Genomic DNA, 17,765 nt, shown 5'->3' on the forward strand with positions numbered 1-17,765 from the left:
TGTGCTGCCCTTTAACCCCCCCCCCCTCCGTGCTGCATATTACATGAGCAAAGTTTCCCAGAACCAACCCCGCCGTCATCCCTCAACTGATTAGCACATTCATTGCTCGCACTTGATTTATTTACTTATTTACTTATGGATGCAAATTTTAGCTGTGGCGTCTACCTCCCCCCCCACGCCCCCCCCACACACACCCAAACATATAAAGCACTGAGGGAGAGGAGAGATTGATAATGTCTGTCTCACTCTTCATGAATGTCTGATGAGGCGCTCGCCCACACAACACACCTGAAACATCTCAGAGACCCGTGCAAAAAAAAAAAAAAAAGTTGCAGCAATAACAGTGAATATTATGAGGCCAAAGATATAAGACATAACCTATGGAAGTAAACAAGTACAGGACTAATTGATGATGAAGACAGTAGAGCCACAAACTGATATTTTCTATATGGTCCATTTCATTATCATTTTGTTAACATGCTACAGCAGTTCAAAACCAAAGCCCTTGAACTGAATAAAAACACAATGTCAGACTTTTTTTTTCCTCACTTGCTTAATACGGCAAAATATGATTTAGAGACATTTGCCTTATTGAATGTGGGAACTACTGGTCGGCATTTATTATGCACCGGATTAATAAGCAGCTATGGGCTTCGCAGTCAAACTAATGGGAAAAGGGAATTGAGAGAAACGCTGAAAAAAAAAAATTCCGCATGTCTAGACAGTTACTCTTCTCGAAATTATACATTCACGAATTAAATTGCCGGAACAATTTGTTAACCACTTTGTAATGCACGCTACTGCCACCTAGAGGAATGGATGGAACATTATCCACCAAATACACCACTATCTCCCGATTTTGTTCCTGCAGTACATTCTCTTCCATAGTATTGGCATTGCTGATTAACTTTGGTTGTGGTCTCCCCAGTACCCAACGACAGTATATCATCAGACCCATTCCGTCTTTCAGTAATTTTGCAACAGTCATTTATTTAAAGGAAAATTCCGGTGGTTTGGAGTAACAATGTATCCGATAGGTTACGTAATATGTACCCTTTTTTGACAATGTGATGCTAAATCTGCTCTCATTTAGTGTTTTTGAGAAGATCTTTGTGGACAACGATAAATCTTTAGGTGCGCCGCCATTTTCGCGAGTGACATGACCTATGTGGGCGGATGTGACGTGTTACGTGGCATTCCAAACGCTTGATTACATGGGACACCATTATGCCTAGCGCTGATTTCTCGGATTTATCCTCATCTGATGAAGAAATAGCAATATCGGTTGATCGGGAAGACGGAGGAATACTTCCATACAGATTTGAAGCCGTGGCTGTAAATAATGTTGGATATTCGGATGGTTCTTCGGGCGGATCGCCGCGGAGTCTGACGAGCGAGCTCCGCTGAGCGCCTCGCTCGACAGGGAGCGAGCTAACGGCTCTGCCGCTTGGCAGGGCTTGCTAGCCAGTGAGCGAGCTCACAGCTATGCCACTCGGCGGAACTCGCTTGCAGGGGAGCGAGCACAGCTCACGGCTCCGCCCGTTGGCGGAGCTCGCTCGTCAGACTCCACGTCACTCCGCCCGAAGAACCATCCGAATATTCAACATTACTTATAGCCACGGGTTCAAATCTGTAAGAAAGTATTCCTCCGTCTTAGCGATACTACTATTTCTTCATCAGATGAGGATAAATCCAGGAAATCAGCGCTGGGCATAATGGTGTCCCATGCAATCGAGCATTTGCAACGGCACATACCACGTCACACCCGCACACGTAGGTCACGTGACTTGCGAACGTGGCGGCGCACCTGAAAATTCGTAATTGTCAGTAAAAATCTTCTCAAAACACTATTAAATGAGAGCGGATTTAACATCACATTATCAAGATAGAGTACATATTACATGACCTATTGGATACATTGTTACTCCACCGGAATTTTCCTTTAAATAAATGACTGTTGACATTCCGATATCAAATCTTCAAAGTCAAACTTAGCCTGTTATCAACATTTTCTAATGCCAAACATCACAACGAACAACTTGTTGATGGAAACACGGCAGAATTTGGCGGCTCCAGTTATATTTACGGGATGTAGTATAGCCATCGTTCCTGTTGTACATTATCTATAAGGTACCTGGAGCAGTACGAAGCACAGGCTGCCATTTGGTCAGTGCTACGGGAGATGCGCCATGATGGTCGCATCCACGTCTTACAGAAAAAAAGAATTGGCCTTTAAAATCAAGATGGTGTAATTCAATAAAGCGCAGTGGTTACTGATGAGCTTTGGGATTGTCTGGAGACGGTAAGTCGCAGATGGGCCCACTGATATAATGCTCGTCTCTGAGACTGTGCCTGGCTCAGTGACACCTGTTTAAGGGAGGGAAAAGCTTTAATCTCTTGAAGGCACCAAACAAGTCAAAGAGACAGACAAAGCGACTCGGTCGAGCAAGGCAGGAAAAGGAGGAGGCCGGCGTCTGCTCATGCTGACTGTTAATAAACAGAGCTAAAAAAGTGACTTTATCGTGCCATTGTTTAATCTTTTACACTGTGATCTGTACACAAGAAGTTGTCATTTTCTTTGGAAAATGAGATGGCGATGATGTCACCATTGCTTCTGGACTCGTATTGAACTGTACAAAACCCAAACAAGCTCGAACTCCTGATGAGAGATAATGGGAAGAAAGAAAAAGCCAAATTCCTCGGCTCTTCTGAGGGTCTGTTTTAGCGCACAATCCTGTTGCCACCTGCCTTCAAAGCTTTATATAAATCCCCCTATGCCCCTTAAAATCATACTTCACGTCTTTGGAATATGCTAACATTCAAGATACAGTCAAGCTTGAGAATAGGTCATTTGACAAGAAAGGAAAATGACGTTGAGCTATGCGTATTTTCAGCAGTGGGTGTTTTCTGGCCAAATGAGGATGGAACGGTGGAAGGGGGCGATAATGCTGCCAAATTGTGCTTCAGAAGGATTGGTCTGAAATTCAGAACAGGCTGTTCTCCCGCATGGCTTGGTTTTGAGCACTGTAAAGCTACGGTGCACAACACGAGTGTAAAATCCCATTTTAAATACAACTAGAAGACCCGCCCGACTGATACACTGATTCCAGTATCGCTATTTGTGCCAAAAGTGGATGTCTTACAGCTACGTCAGCTGTGTGGAGATACTTCGAGGTAAACATGGAGGACAGCATTAGTCGTCTAATGCCGAGTAGCTTAAAGTGGAGGTCTAGTAACTCTACGTTTCCTGGACAGCCCATCGCCGGTACTTCCGAGCTGGCTTGGTCCCACCCCACACTAAGATCCTTCATTTTGACTTTCTCTAGCTCCACCCCGGGCGAGCCAGCTGTGCTGTGTCACGGAGCTGTGGTCGAGGAGGCTCAGCCAACCTGGAATGTCACGCAAAGAGCAGTAATCAGTTGCGTAATTAAGTATCACATCAGATGTTCTGCTAACAATAAGCGCATCAGTTTCTGTTTGGTGCTATTTTTTTCCCCTGACACAACAACCAAACTGGATGAACTTAAAAGACTTATAGTATGGAACTGTACAAGCAGCTAATTTGGCGCAGTTCTCGAGGGCAGTGGTCTTTAATCTTTTTTCCACCACCGGCAGGTTACTTGTAAGATCTTTTGTGATGGACGATCGTAGCCGCTGCCCAGGAAACCTGCCACCTCATCTAAGGAGACTCGGAACTGGGCCACCATCGGCACTGTGCACCCCGTGGCATTCATGGGGGGAGTTTCTCTTGCAGTCCACGTTTGCAACTTAACTCAACTGAACTCTGAAGGAACGAATCAGTTCGTGAACTGATTACAATTCCTCCGATCACTTAAAAGAGTTGCTCGTTTGAGTGAGACGTTGGCAAACGACAACTCAGCTTGTTCCCCAAAGTTTTCACTGGAATTTCCTTGTTACAGGAAATATATGACAATAGTCATATATTATATCTTATGTCATGTAAAGAAAGGTTTTCTTTGTTTCAGAGCAATACTTGATGAAATAAAACACACTCATCACAACCGCCAGACATACAGAAATGGTGTCAAGTATTGGTATTTGCTATCAGCTAGTACTCAAAAGTACTTGCATTTGATCTGTAAAGAAATATCATTGTGTCCTTACTCCCAACAATATCAAACGTGTCTCGCGTCTGGTCTCTGAGCCTTCACTGAGCTTGGCCATCCACCGCAGGGTAAAGGGCGCTTATTGGAAAATCAATGGCGTGAACGCTAAGCAAGTTACAGGAAGATGTGGGAAGGAAGGGTTCTTATTGATAAAGTAGGGGAAGGCCTTTGATGCCGCACTAGGGACAAGCTGGTTGATGGTGCGGGGGGGAGAACCACTGTACTCCTAAGGGCAAATCAGATCTTGACTCTCCAATGAACGGCTTAGATAAACAATTTGTTGTACAACATAAGTCAAAAGGTTATATTTTACGTGGTTAAGTGCATACATGATTTTCACCTCTGCTAAGGACATTTTCCCATTCATTTACATGTATTATAAATTAATGAACAATTTTAATTATGAGTGCTAATTGTTTTGTTTTTAATGCCAGAGAATAATGACTGCATACTTGTAGTACAGTACTTAATGCACATTTTGCAACAATGCACGTTCCCCTTATTACACTCAGCGGACCCTTTTAGCTACACCACCTACACATTTAATAAGATCCACAAGAAAAGGTGTTTGTATACGTGGTCACAGTCTATCGCAGCCAAATAATTTCAGCAATATGACAGCAGTTTTACAAAGATTGAGCAGTGAAGCCATTAAAAAAACACATTACCGTATGTAATATTTTATTGGCATGACTTATTTCTTGCATCCAAAGTAGTCAACATTTCAAATACTGTATATATTGTCTATTATTATTCCATCAAACTGCGTCATTGTACTTTGTTGTGGTCATTGATTTAACTTTGATTGAAGTAAAACACAAAAGGGTTTTTTTTTTTCCTTCTAAACCTGTATACAGGCTAGACAGACTTGGTGCTCTGGTGGATTTAATTGTAAAGCGTTCCCCCCTGTGAAACCGTCACCCAAACTGTTAACCACACGCAGATCCAGTACAGCGTCGTTCATTGCAGCTGTAATTATTTGCCCAACCATTTTTGCTCATGCTGGCATAAAGGTACTTTAGTATTGTTCAGACTGCAGGAGGCGAAAAAGTCACCTCAGGTCGATGGCACTCAGCCTGTAAACAGGGCTTCCCGTAAAATCAATGATCTTCAGTGAGAGATATCAGAGTGAGGGAACAGAAATAGCCATGGTGGTGTTGAGTCTGAGGGAAGGACAGTGCTGGGTGTTTACACGAGTGTGTCGAGAGGAGGGGGAATGGGAAGGGGGTTAAGGGGTTGCTCACTGGCACCTCCGAGTATTCAGAAGAGATAGCCGAAGACTGAGAGAGTTTCCGTCAAGCTCTGAACGTACAGAAGACAGCTCAGGTTGCTATGGAGACTACAATCATTAATGTACTGTGGATTATCAGTTTATGTGATGAATGTCGTCCACAAAGTCTGACTAAAACCCAGTCATAAGCAAACCAGAGCAATATTTCTTCTAAGAAATAATGTTAGCCCAATTCGTCAGTTCCTGACATCAAGAAGGCTCAACAGCGTCTCCCCTTCCCGAGAGTCCTCGGGAAACGCAACGTGGACACAAAGTTGCGGCCGGCCTTCTGCCGCTCATCCATTGAGAGCCTGCTGATGTACGGTGACTCCATCTGGTACTGAGACAGAGAGAGCAAGTCTTCAGAGGACCATTAAAGCAGCAGAGAAGATCGTTGGCTGCCCTCTCCCCTCCGTGGCGGACATTTACTCCGCTCGGAAACATTATTAAGGACACTTCACACCCCAGTTCTCAATTGTTTGAGCTCCTGCCATCTGGAAGGAGGCACAGATGTACAAAAGAAAGGACCAATAGACAGAGAAACATTTTTATTCCGAGAGCCATCACAATCCTAAACTCTCATATTTCCTCAAGCCGTGTTATTAATCAATATATGAAGGCACAATGATTTTCAACAGCTTGTGGAATACATTTTATGCATTCCATTTTTATGTATTTATTTTTTACCTTGCACTTTTGTATGCACTGAGACAGGAGAAGCTCTCCTGCCCTGTTGTAAGATGAATAAAGAATAAAAGGGAGTCATTCCGAAATATTAATATTTTTAGATAATTCATTGTATGTATCAAAAAGTGTTAGTTTTTTTCCTTTGCTATGGTTTCTTGAATTTTATTGTTGTTCTTGCCTTCTTTATCAAATGGCTGGCACACTGTCATGTTGTGTAAAAAGCAGAAGGGACATTCTACAATCCAAGCTTTCAAAAACAACAATAACCCTCCCGGTCTGCTCGGCAAAATACAGACAAGTTGGGAGTATTGACGCGACACATCCTGTCACCAGTATCATAACTCTGCTTCACCACACTTTCTGTGGCCCCTTTTATTCTTAGCTCCTGACTTTTGACGGGATGCGTTAGGCCGATGTTGCCCCAAGTTGGATGTTGCGTTACGGAATATTCCTTGCTGTCAGGTCAACCCTTTTTACACAATGTAGGAAACGCTTCAGATGAGTGCAGATGATGCTCACTCAATGAGAAACAAAAGAATACTGAGTCTACCAGAGTCAGGTTTTTTTTTGGGTGTGAAAACTGACCTGTTTAAGAAACAAAATTTCAACAAAAAGTCCTTGAAAGCCGACAACGTCATGAAACTCGAGGCTCTACTGAAAAATGTACTGCGTGTATTATTTGACAATATGTCACTGGTGACAATACCATCCATCCATCCATTTTTTTTGCCGCCTATCCTCACGAGGGTCACGGGGAGTGCTGGAGCCTATCCCAGCTGTCAACGGGCAGGAGGCGGGGCACAATGTCTTCAAAACTGTGAGGCCAACACTTTAACCAGGTGATCCACCGTTCCCCCCCTGACAATACCAGAAAGTCATAAAAGGATAACATCAAAATAATGACGTTTCTCAGTAGTAAGTGTACTGACCAGTGAAGGAGTTCATTTATATGCTTATTGATAAGCAGAATTACACATTGACATTGGGTGCAGGTGTAGGTAAATGTGCGGGATCTATCCAACCATTTTTCTCAATAATAATTTTCCAAGTTGTTAATTTCTTTTTGATTCACATAAAAGCCTTTACGATAACGTTCAATTACGTGCAGTAGATGGGTTTCAAAATACGGCAACTGCACAATTTGGTGCAGGTCCAAAGTTTTAATATTTGGCCTTGGCAGAGATTTGAGCTCCACTGCCAGCCATTCGAGTTCATTATGGAATCATTTACCTCACTTGTCATCAAAATAAGTGTACCCGATTCAAGACTCTTTCTAAATCATCTTGCATCTTTTCCCACCCTAATTTCGACTGTACAAGATGTGAGTCCTTAACGGCTGCATGATTGGGACATGATCAGGACTTAAAACAAGCTCCATTGACCTCAGTGAGTGATTTCCACTCGCGGCTGTTTTCCCAGGTTTCTTATGGTGAGATCGAAGCGGCGTGCTTGTGTAATTAGAAGTAGTTAATTAACTGTGGGTTAATTACCGGGTTGTACGGCGTGCAAGTGAGAGACTTGGCGGGTGGCAAAGCAAAGGGAAGCGGTGCACACGCAGCAAGAAGCCCTGCAATTAAGAACCGGCACAAAGGGGAGGGGGGGGGGGGGGGTTGTCGGCTCGCGTAATTTCGCTCAACAGGAAAATAAAGTGAGAACAGTCAAAGTATAGAGTAATCATTTGCATGCATTTCAATACTTTGCCCTGCAATCCCAAGAATGACAATCATGAGCATGTTTAAAACAATTAAAATTCAGTTAGAAACTGTATGCATCATTTCTTATATCAATTGGAAACAAAGATAGCATTGTATAAATATTTGGTAATTTGCAACTTGGCGTAAGGATGACATGAGACGGAGACGGCTGGAGATTTTCTTTTCTTTTTTTAAAAAAAATACTTATCAGATTAGTAAGATAGACATCAAAATTTGAATCCATCAGATACGAATTGAACGATTTGCTCCAGGTTAGCGTGCAGCCGCGCATCAATTAGCGCGCGCCGCTGACTTTCCCATCGTACGGAATGCAGAAACTCTGGGAAGACAACTTGTGACCTTGTACGGCACTGGCACTATTTTAGCCGAGCACCAAACACGATACGTCTCGGGAAAACTGCTAAATGTACAAAATTCACCAAGACCGTGAGGGAAATGAGAGAGAAAACAGACACGTGCAAGAGGACTCGAACACGAGGGAAGAACGAGAAGGTCAGAGATGAAGGGGGGGAAAGTAGCTGATCATAGTGTGTGAGCCCCAGGTCTTTCATTTCTACTAATTATAAAATCTGCCCCTATTTATATCCGCTGGAAGCAAACATTCTCTCACGAGAGGAAATATGCTAAAAGCTTTAAAAGCTTCTGTTTGCACTCACTCAGTTTCATTTTCAGCACAGAAACAGCAAGAGGGTGGCAGTGAGGGTGAACCCAAGGTCAACGGAGCACACATCAGCATGCGCTGAAAAACATCAGCAAGGCGTGAGTAAAAAATGTGAAGTATGAATTTAGAAAATTTGGAATGTTTACAGCGCTGCTGCTTAAAAGAGGAGCGTGGGGCACCACGCGCGATTGAAAACACCTTCCATCAGGATGGCAGTTGAGGAAACCACAAACACGGTTATTAAAATGGTCAATACCCTTGAAATATTAATCCATAAGGAGCCACAATATTGACTGGGAGACCAATAATAAAATGGTTTCATTTGGAGGAATTTAGGTAAATGTTTAAGATATCAGCAACTGTAGTTTAATCCCCTGTAACCAAAATGACTCACAAGCATTGGGGTTATTATACTATAAATGTTTAAGATATTATATATCGCAATACTTTCGACCTAATCGGTTCCTCGACCTAGCTGATGTATGCAGTAATGTATTGATTCATTTTCAGTTTTCTGACACGTATGCGTGCTGTTTAGCTGTTGTATTATTTCGCTCCCGACACTTAATAATTTACCTGCTAATTTGCTGTACAAAGTTGACTACTCGCCGCTGTAACGCACTTCCAGTCAGACTTCTGGGGTTTTGTCATATTCGACGGTAGCTTTGCGGTTAGCACAGCTTTTCTGTCCCCCCCCTCTGTGTGTGTCTCATGATTACCGACTCCTTGTCCTCCTTTGGTGATACTGATACCTGTCGGAAGTTTAGCTTTTTGAAAGGCATGGAGACGAAGAATTAGCAAGTCAGAGGGGCGTCTCTGGACGGTATTTAGCCACATGAGCTAGCCAGCCGCAGCTCTTAAAGGAGAAATCCAGTGCTTTGCATGAACAGTGTATCCAATAGGTCATGTAATATGTACCCTATTTTGACAATGTATGCTAAATCCTCTCTCATTTAATACTGTTTTGAGAAGTCATTTGTGGATAATTAAGAATTTTCAGGGGTGCTGCCATTTTCGCGAGTCACATGATTTACGTCGGATGTGACGTGTACCGTGCTGTTCCAAACGGTGCCCAGCGTTGATTTCTCTGATTTATCCTCATCTGATGAAGAAATAGCAGAATCGGTTGACCAGGAAGACGGAGGAATACTTCCATACAGATTTGAACCTGTGGCTGTAATTAATGTTGAATATTCGGATGTTTTTTTTGGGGCGGAAAGTCTTGACTACTCGGAGGCCTACGTGCAACATAAGTGCGTAAACATGGGGCCCCCGGGAGCTCCAGGCCGGCAGCCGTGGATGGTTCTTCGGACGGGAATGACGCGGAGCCTGACGAGCGAGCTCCGGCGGTGGGCCGCGAGCAGAGCTTCGACGTCCGGGGAGGCCTTTAGCCGAGCTTCGGTGGTGGCGGAGGCCTTTAGCCAAGCTTCGGCATCACCGCCTGCTTCTTTATCTCAAAACACTATGAGATGAGAGAGGATTTAACATCACATTGTCAAAATAGGGTGCATATTACGTGACCTATTGGATACACTGTTCATGCAAGCACTGGATTTCCCTTTTAAGATGGTGCAGAAAAGGTTAGCTTAGCACCTAGCCTCGGCCTGATACCGATTACCATATATACCGCCCACACCTTGTCTACTTTTTGGGTGTATGCAAATTGTCATCCACAAGTTTACACTATATTTGTCTGAGAGTAAACATTTACAGACGGCATTTGTTCCTTGGAAGAGAGCACCAGGAATGTCATCTCTGAAAGTGTCGAAGTCAAATATCCTGGCTACGGCCCTGCGCGAGGATCATGCTTTGACAGACAGAAAGGGGACACAGATAACACGTCTATAATCCTATGCCTTTTTGTGTAATCTGGAAAACAAATACCTTAGTAATGACCCGGTCCTGCACCTGGTAAAACACTGTGTTCATTGGCACTTTGAATAAGACAAACAAAGAATTCTCAAGGGAACAGCAGTCATGAGAAAAACCTCTCGTTACGCAAGGCGCCCGCGTATTGATTAAAAGCATCTTCGCCGGTGGGAAGGCAAGTCGCAAAGGAACACGTGCGGATATGTCACCGGAGCCAGAGCGAGCGCTGGCCCGGTCTTCGCGTTAAGGTCTCGGCCTCGGCGGCGGGATGATCCCATTTAGGAGGCATGCGAAGGCCAAATGAGCGAAAAAGCAGTCTAATGTGGTTGGAAGCTGTCTAGGGTGAGAGCAGAGATGCGGAAAGTTGCACAGCGTTTAAGTGCGGAAAAGGCTCAATTACTATCCTTTTCGGCGCGCGCTGATACCGAGAGGTGGTGAAGACTCATGCACAAATGTCAAAGACACAGTACACACCAGGGATTAGAGAGTGTCCTAGTAAAAACATTCGGTGGAAATTATTTCTTTTTAGGGGGGAAAAAATGCATGAAAGCCATTGGTGAGCTGCCCTCTAATTCTAGACTAGGATATCCTGGATAAATAATTAGAGGGCTTTTTTGACGACCTTGCACAGCCAAACCCTTTGCTCTCTCTGTGACATTTGCTAAAGTCATTAATGACAAAGAGTTAGAAAGAAAAAGTTAAAATATCCTCACCACAAGAGACAAAACACAAAACAAAAAAAAAACAGTTCTTCTCAAAGGCCGGTCCTAAATTCTTTTCTTTTTAGCAAAAGCTCTTCTCATAATTGTGACCTTAATACACACGATGCTGAATGTACGGTTATTTTCATACCATAGAGGCATTCATCTCCAGTTCCCACTCACACTCGAACACCGTGAACCCTGTAATTAGCCGTGGCTTACCATCATCGTAATACATTCATCAAATGCAGATTGCACTCATTCCTGCTCAAGCAAAATACACTTAGCATTTACAGTATGTAATACTCGATTACAAACTGCTGGAAGGCGGTTCATTTGCATGCATTTTATATGCCGGTGGAATGGAAAATCTTTACGGTGACAAATTATGAACCAATGTGAGCCACTCTCACATAGAGGGATACTAAAGGAAAGCACGGAAATGGATGTTCCTCCTCAGTAGTGAAGAAACTTTTTACGGTAAACGTACAAAAGTCCACGACTGCGTGACGAATACCTAACGCCGCTATTCTTAAAACCCTTGAGTGAACAAAACGACTAATTTTTCTTTCGATCAAAAGCTGCGCTCAACGTGAACAACAAGCCGTTCGCCGTTAGCCATTTAAGTCGCTGAGTTCCGTTCCAAGTCGGAGACCTCCGGGGAAACCTCGTCGAGCATGAGGGAGAGCTGCCGCGAGACGACTGCGACCGGCACCCGACTAACCCAATTCGAAAATTCGATTGCAGACAATGAAACGCTTCTTTCTTTCTAGCTATTCGGAAATATGTAGCCGGAAGGTGTGTGTGTGTGTGTGTGTGTGTGTGTGGCAGAGAGAGAGAGAGAGAGAGAGAGAGAGAGAAAGAAAACGAGAGTGCGAAAGGCCCCGGTGGCACACATCTCTCAACTGTGGCAAATGGGAAAAAGGTCAGAGTGAAAGCAGCTGGACAGTCCAGCATAACACACAAATGTCGAAATGTAAATTCTCAGGATTATACGGTAAAACAACTTTTTTGCTGTTTGTTTCTATTCGAAGAAAGAGAATGAAAGGAAAAAGACAAATGAGACAAAGGGAGAAGCAGAAACCTGTTTGATATTTTAAGTGGTAATACATTCTTAATATCCCCCCCCCCCTCCCCCTGCACTGAATGTTGTGACAGCCTCAGCGGTGTGAAGCTATATTTGAGAAAGAGCAGCCCCCGTCCGTCCCTCCGTCCCCCCCCCAACCCTTGTCCCTCATCTGCACAGACACATGCACACACTGCTGCCCTTGTTCATTTGCCTTAATGAAATGGCCACATGCCTCCTGTCATCCCAGCGCTGCGTGCACACTGTAGCACCTGGTAGATATAAATCAGGACGGCCGAGCCGTATTCGGGAAGTGAGGCATTAAGCATGACAGTGGGGGGGGGCGTCAAAGTTCAGATCGCAACAACCGCGACACATAAGCTCGAACCGCCGCGGAACAGACCCGAAACCGGGGGCCCACCGGACCTCTTATCTGCCGCATCTCGGGCTCCGCGTGACACAGATGCCACATCTGGGCCCCAGCTGGGCAGCCCGCTGAGCGCACGCCTCGGCACAACTCAACTTGGCCGGGGGATCACTTTTAGCGAGCCCCCCCAAGGGCGCATGTGTTCCTGGGTTGACTTCCACATCCTCCTGGAAGACTTGACCCTGTGTTTGCTTCCATTTATTTTTGGCTTCCTTATCTGTGACCTGAATTTCCAAGTGGTGTGGATTCTAATTCCAAGTAGGGGCGGGGAGATAAAAGTCATTGAGTGTGTGTATTGTTTGAGCGTAAATTGCGTTTGTGTGTGTGTGCGGGAGGTGGGGGGGTTCAGTCATGTGAGTTCAGGGTCTAAAGGTCAAACTTTGCCAAGAGAGCCAACACATTCCTCAGAGGACAGGAACATATCTTAAGTGCGCAGGCATGTGTTTGCAAAGACTTCATTGCATGTGTAAGTAATATCTGTACTGCACTATATATATTAAGTGTCACATCTCTGTGTGGCGCCTCTGCAGCCAACCGTACACTATACAAACAAGGCTACTGAAACACACCACTTACGGGGTGGACCGGGCCTCTTAAATCTTAATCTTCCATTTTATCAAGAACATTTTGTATAATTCAATGCTTTTTGTGACGGGGGTTGAGCATCTAAAGAGTACAGTGAGAGTACAGTGCAGTGGTCCCGAACCCCATTCTTGTCATGGTCCTTCCGGTCCTAGCCCTGGTTCCCCTACACCCCTAATCTGCTATTACGAACCCTTGTATATATAGGGCCCAGCTGACGGGTTGGCTTTGCCAGATCGTTGCCACCCATGCCTCATTCCAGCACTTCCTGATCCCGAATCCCGGTGTATCGACCTCTGCCTGTCCTCCGACCAAGTCAGTAAGCTTAACGTCCTTGATACTGCTGCTCTCTCCGACTGACCTCCCGGCTTACGACCTCGGAACAAATAAAGACCTTTTAACTGCCTTCCTGCGTACCGAGTCGTGCATTTGGGTCCGCACTAGAGTTCTGGTTATGACAATTTTGCTCCAGGTTTGCCAGTTCAACGCAAAGACAAATTTCAATGCACCAGCAATAAAAAAAAATAAAAAAAAAAGATGAAAAAAAAAATAAATAAAATTTTTATAATGCTATATGTAGTTGTAATTAATTGTAGTTGTAATTGTTGGGAGGCCCCATAGCTCAGTGGTTAGCGCACTGGTTTTGGTACACCAGCGGTCGTATCCCACTGGGGCCTCCACTCCCCATTAGGAAGGGCATCCGGCATAAAAACTGCGCCAAACAAATATGAGCGTTCATCTGGGATGTCACGCTGCGGCGACCCCTAACGGGACAAGCCGAAAGAAAGCAGTATGTAGTTGTAATTAATTGCAGCTCTGAGGATGTTTCTCCTGAGTGAGCCAGAAAATCTTATCTTTTATTTCATAGTGTATTGCAAGATGGGACACTGGAGCCAGGATCCCCTCACCAAAATGAACTTTCTCTGCTTAGCGATTTCTTGTTCAATTGTGCTGTACGTTTATTATATTTCAGGACATTTGTGCTACCAATCTAATTTTTGGTCGACTTTTTCCAAAAAACTGGTAGCACAGTACGGTTTGATTGTGTGTGTTGTAGTATCAAAGTTTGACTCACACAATTGTTGCCCGCGTGTTATTGGAGATAATATTTTGGCGACGGAAAGGGAGCTAGTTTTACGCCAAGACGTCTTTGCTGCCAGTCTGGTTGTCCCGCTGGTATGAATATTATAAGATTACCGGTGATTGGAAGAGTCGACGCTAATGAGGCTAACCGCTTAGATTTTTGTAGATGCGCACCCACGCAGATGTATGAAGACTAAATCGCCTTGTTAGCTGGATAATCTGAGTGAATGTCAAGTCCTCTGTAAATTGGCCCGATGGAAGACATGAATAGCACTCATTCGACTTCAAGCTTTATATGTCGATGCAGTGGAGTAAGATCGACAGATTAATCAGTTCAACCTAACTTTCAATTGTGTTGGAAATATTTGAAAATACTCTTTCTTTTCCTAGTCCACACTACAAGGCCCTTAAAACCATGCTTGGATGAGTGGTGTTCGAAAACTTGCACAGAACTCAGACCTTAACCCAAGTGAACACCCCTGGAATGAACCAGACCAGAGATAATGTCACAATCCACAAACAGACACTAAAATAGTGGAAGCTGTTATATCTGGAAAGGATCAAAATCATTTTTCCCCTCCTTTCGCTCCTTTGTTTTTGGTACCGTATCACTGTCAGCATTCCCGATATTTCAGAAAATTGAGTAATAGCTTAAAGAGTAGGAGCCTGTTCTCCCCCCCCCCCCCCCCGCAAAAAAAAAAAAAAAAAAAAAAAGAGATTTTGAAGATGGACAAAGTTGGCCAAAGCATGAGCAAATATTTTCCGGGGGATTTGGTTGTGGGCTCTCCTCGATGATGATGACGATGATGGTGATGATGACGTCTCATGTTGAGACAATTCAAGAAGGCCTGCCTTGGCTCAGCACAACTGTAAATTAGAGCGGTGATAATGAGCTGCAGGATCAAGTGAGTGACAGACGCATCTTGCAAGGGAAAAAGAAACCACGTGAGGAGGACCGCAGGATTACTTTTTTGACACATAATATCAATTGATTCAGGCCTGCTGGGGAGGGAAGACATGTATCAAGGTCGTAAAAACTCCACCACGTTCTGTGTAAAATGCAGATATATCGAAGTTACCTTTGCCGGAGACTCAATAAAACATGCTGATTTTAAAAGGAGGAGGACCTGATTTCGTCTACTTTCTTCATCCTCTCACCCGCTCACACACGCTGCACTATATAACATTATAATTCAGCCCCAGATGACAAGGGTGACCACATTAAGAATTTAAAAGACTTACAACACATGTGACCACACATAAATACTGGCGAACGACATCGATATAATCGCTACTTACAGTGCGACTAATGTCCCGATCACAAAACAAAACCAAAACGGAACTGTCACAGGATGTTAAACCTTTCAGGTTTGGAAAATGGACATTTAACGGTCGGGTTTGATGATGAAATCACTATTTTGAAATAAAAAGATAGCAAACAAGTTGAAAAAATAAACTGAAAAAACCTGGAGGCTGACTTTCAACCTTCACGCTGGATCGGAGTACCAGTCCCTCGTAGCATAAGGTGTCGGGAATGCCCTGATCACATTTTTTTTGCGCCCGAGTCTGAGTCCAAGTCACTTGATTTGGAGTACCTGCCGATAACAAGTCTCGATCCAACACCGCTGTGATGAATTAAGAAGAAAAAGAGAGCATATCCCAAATGTCTCCACTGTCTCAGCTCTGTATTTATTCACACAAAGGAGTCTCAATACGATTCTCTTTGGTAATATCTTTGTAACCCGTGATCATTTCATCATGTTATGAACTTTTAACATGAAGAAAAGAAAGAAATCAGATTCTTTTCCCTCCTGACACCAGTAAATTGTTAATGACAAGATCAGATCGGGACATCCCTACAAGGTATTATTTTTTTACACATGCTGGCTCTGTGAACGAGTTTCGCACACATGTACAAGCTCATATTCACCAGTGGAAAAAGACATAAGGTAAGATAAAGTATCTAGGGAATAGGTACACTTACTGGCCACATTATTTGGTACACTGGCACGCAGCAGTATTTAGGTGATCATTCATAAAAAAATATTTGTGTCATATGACTCAATGTGAGCTAAACAACGGTGAAGTGCAGATGTGTACCTAAGATTTTCGGTCATTGGGAACAATTCTAATTCCATTCAACAGGAAAAAAATTAGCGGCACGGTGGAGCAGCTGTAGAGCATTTGCCTCACATTTTTGGGGACCGGGGTTCGAATCCCATCCCCGCCTGTGTGGAGTTTGCCTGTTCTCCCTGTGCCTGTGTGGGTTTTCTCCGGGCACTCCGGTTTCCTCCCACATCACAAAAACCATTGGAGAGCCGAACTTGCAACTAGGTGTGATTGTGAGTGTGAATGTTGGCTGGTAGCCAGTTCAGGGTGTACCCCGCCCCCTGCCCGATGACAATTGGGATTGGCTCCTGCACTCCCGCAACCCTCATGGGGATAAGCGGCTCAGAAATTGGATGGATGGATGGATGGAAGAAAGGAGAGAAATTGCTAATAAATAAACATTTGTGCACACTTCTTTGCAGGGGACTGAAAACAACATCAACACCGAACCATGTAAACAAGAAAGTACGAATTTGAGCAAGGCCTGAAAGTTAAATTTGAGTGCTACTACAAATTAAAAATTGGCAGGTTAAATTACCCCCACCACGGTTCACTGTATGCGCATGTTGGAGTTCTGCTAAAGCAACTGCCTGGAGACAACTGTTCTGTAAGAGGTATTTACATGTCAACCATCATCTTGCTCTGGGAAAAAAAAAAAAAAAAAGAACAGAGTCAAAGAGAGAAAACGCCACAGAAGCTCCTTTGAGCTTCCTTGACAGGAGCTTCCCCGCCGCCCGCTTCACGCTGTCTCTGATACGACGCCGGTGCATCTCTAACAGATGCCCCCCTATTTGAGTCGTGACAAGGGGGAGCCTTGATGGTGTAAAATGAGACGGCGACTAATTGGTTCATAACCTGTAATTGGGAGGATGTAACTGGAGTGGACCTGTGGATGCCAGGTGCACCTTGAGGAGTTAGGACAGTTGGTTTGCCCTTTGACTGGCTACCAAGGCGTGTGTTGGGGAGGGGAAACGTGTGCAAAGGGGTGGGTAGGACTTCAATATGGGTGGGGAGACAATGCTTCTATGCAGAAGGTCCCCAAACAATAGAGCTTGGGTGTGGTGTGTGTCGATTAGCTCATTAGAAGCACATGTAGGCCAGTGTGTTGAAACAAAGATGCGTTGAACGCAACTAAAGTTCATTCATCATGAACAAAACATCACACAATGTATGTAAGTTGGTTTCAAAATCTTGAAAAAACAAATCAAGCCATTGTCTCTGAACTCAAATACTTTGGGCATGTGTGCTCTATGTGTGAAATGTATGCTAATTTGTGTAGTATCTTTCTTATGTCGACAAATCTCGACATGTTTGAGCCATGAAAATGGATACACTTAAAGCTCCCAGTGGCTGGAATAGGTCATAATAATAATCATATATCTCAGCAGGCTGTTACAGGGATTTCCACACTGCCGTCAGGCATGTCCGCAACGTCCTTTTGAGGGAATTGAAGTAACAATACCCGTCT

General features: G+C 44.1%; 1 protein-coding gene across 9 annotated transcripts in view; it reads right to left on the reverse strand.

The window, feature by feature from the left end:
* Nucleotides 1–17,765, reverse strand: part of zfhx3b (zinc finger homeobox 3b) — a 418,235-nt gene that overhangs the window by 111,471 nt on the left and 288,999 nt on the right. The window contains exon 1 of one of the 9 annotated variants that reach the window (XM_061814000.1): nt 8,456–8,509. The exons of the other annotated variants lie outside the window; for them this stretch is intronic. The gene's annotated coding sequence lies outside the window, so the exon portion shown is untranslated. Of the gene's footprint in view, nt 1–8,455; nt 8,510–17,765 lie in introns of those variants that run through there. 9 annotated transcript variants of the gene reach the window in all.

Source organism: Syngnathoides biaculeatus, chromosome 3, assembly GCF_019802595.1.
Source record: "Syngnathoides biaculeatus isolate LvHL_M chromosome 3, ASM1980259v1, whole genome shotgun sequence".
Taxonomy (NCBI): domain Eukaryota; kingdom Metazoa; phylum Chordata; class Actinopteri; order Syngnathiformes; family Syngnathidae; genus Syngnathoides; species Syngnathoides biaculeatus.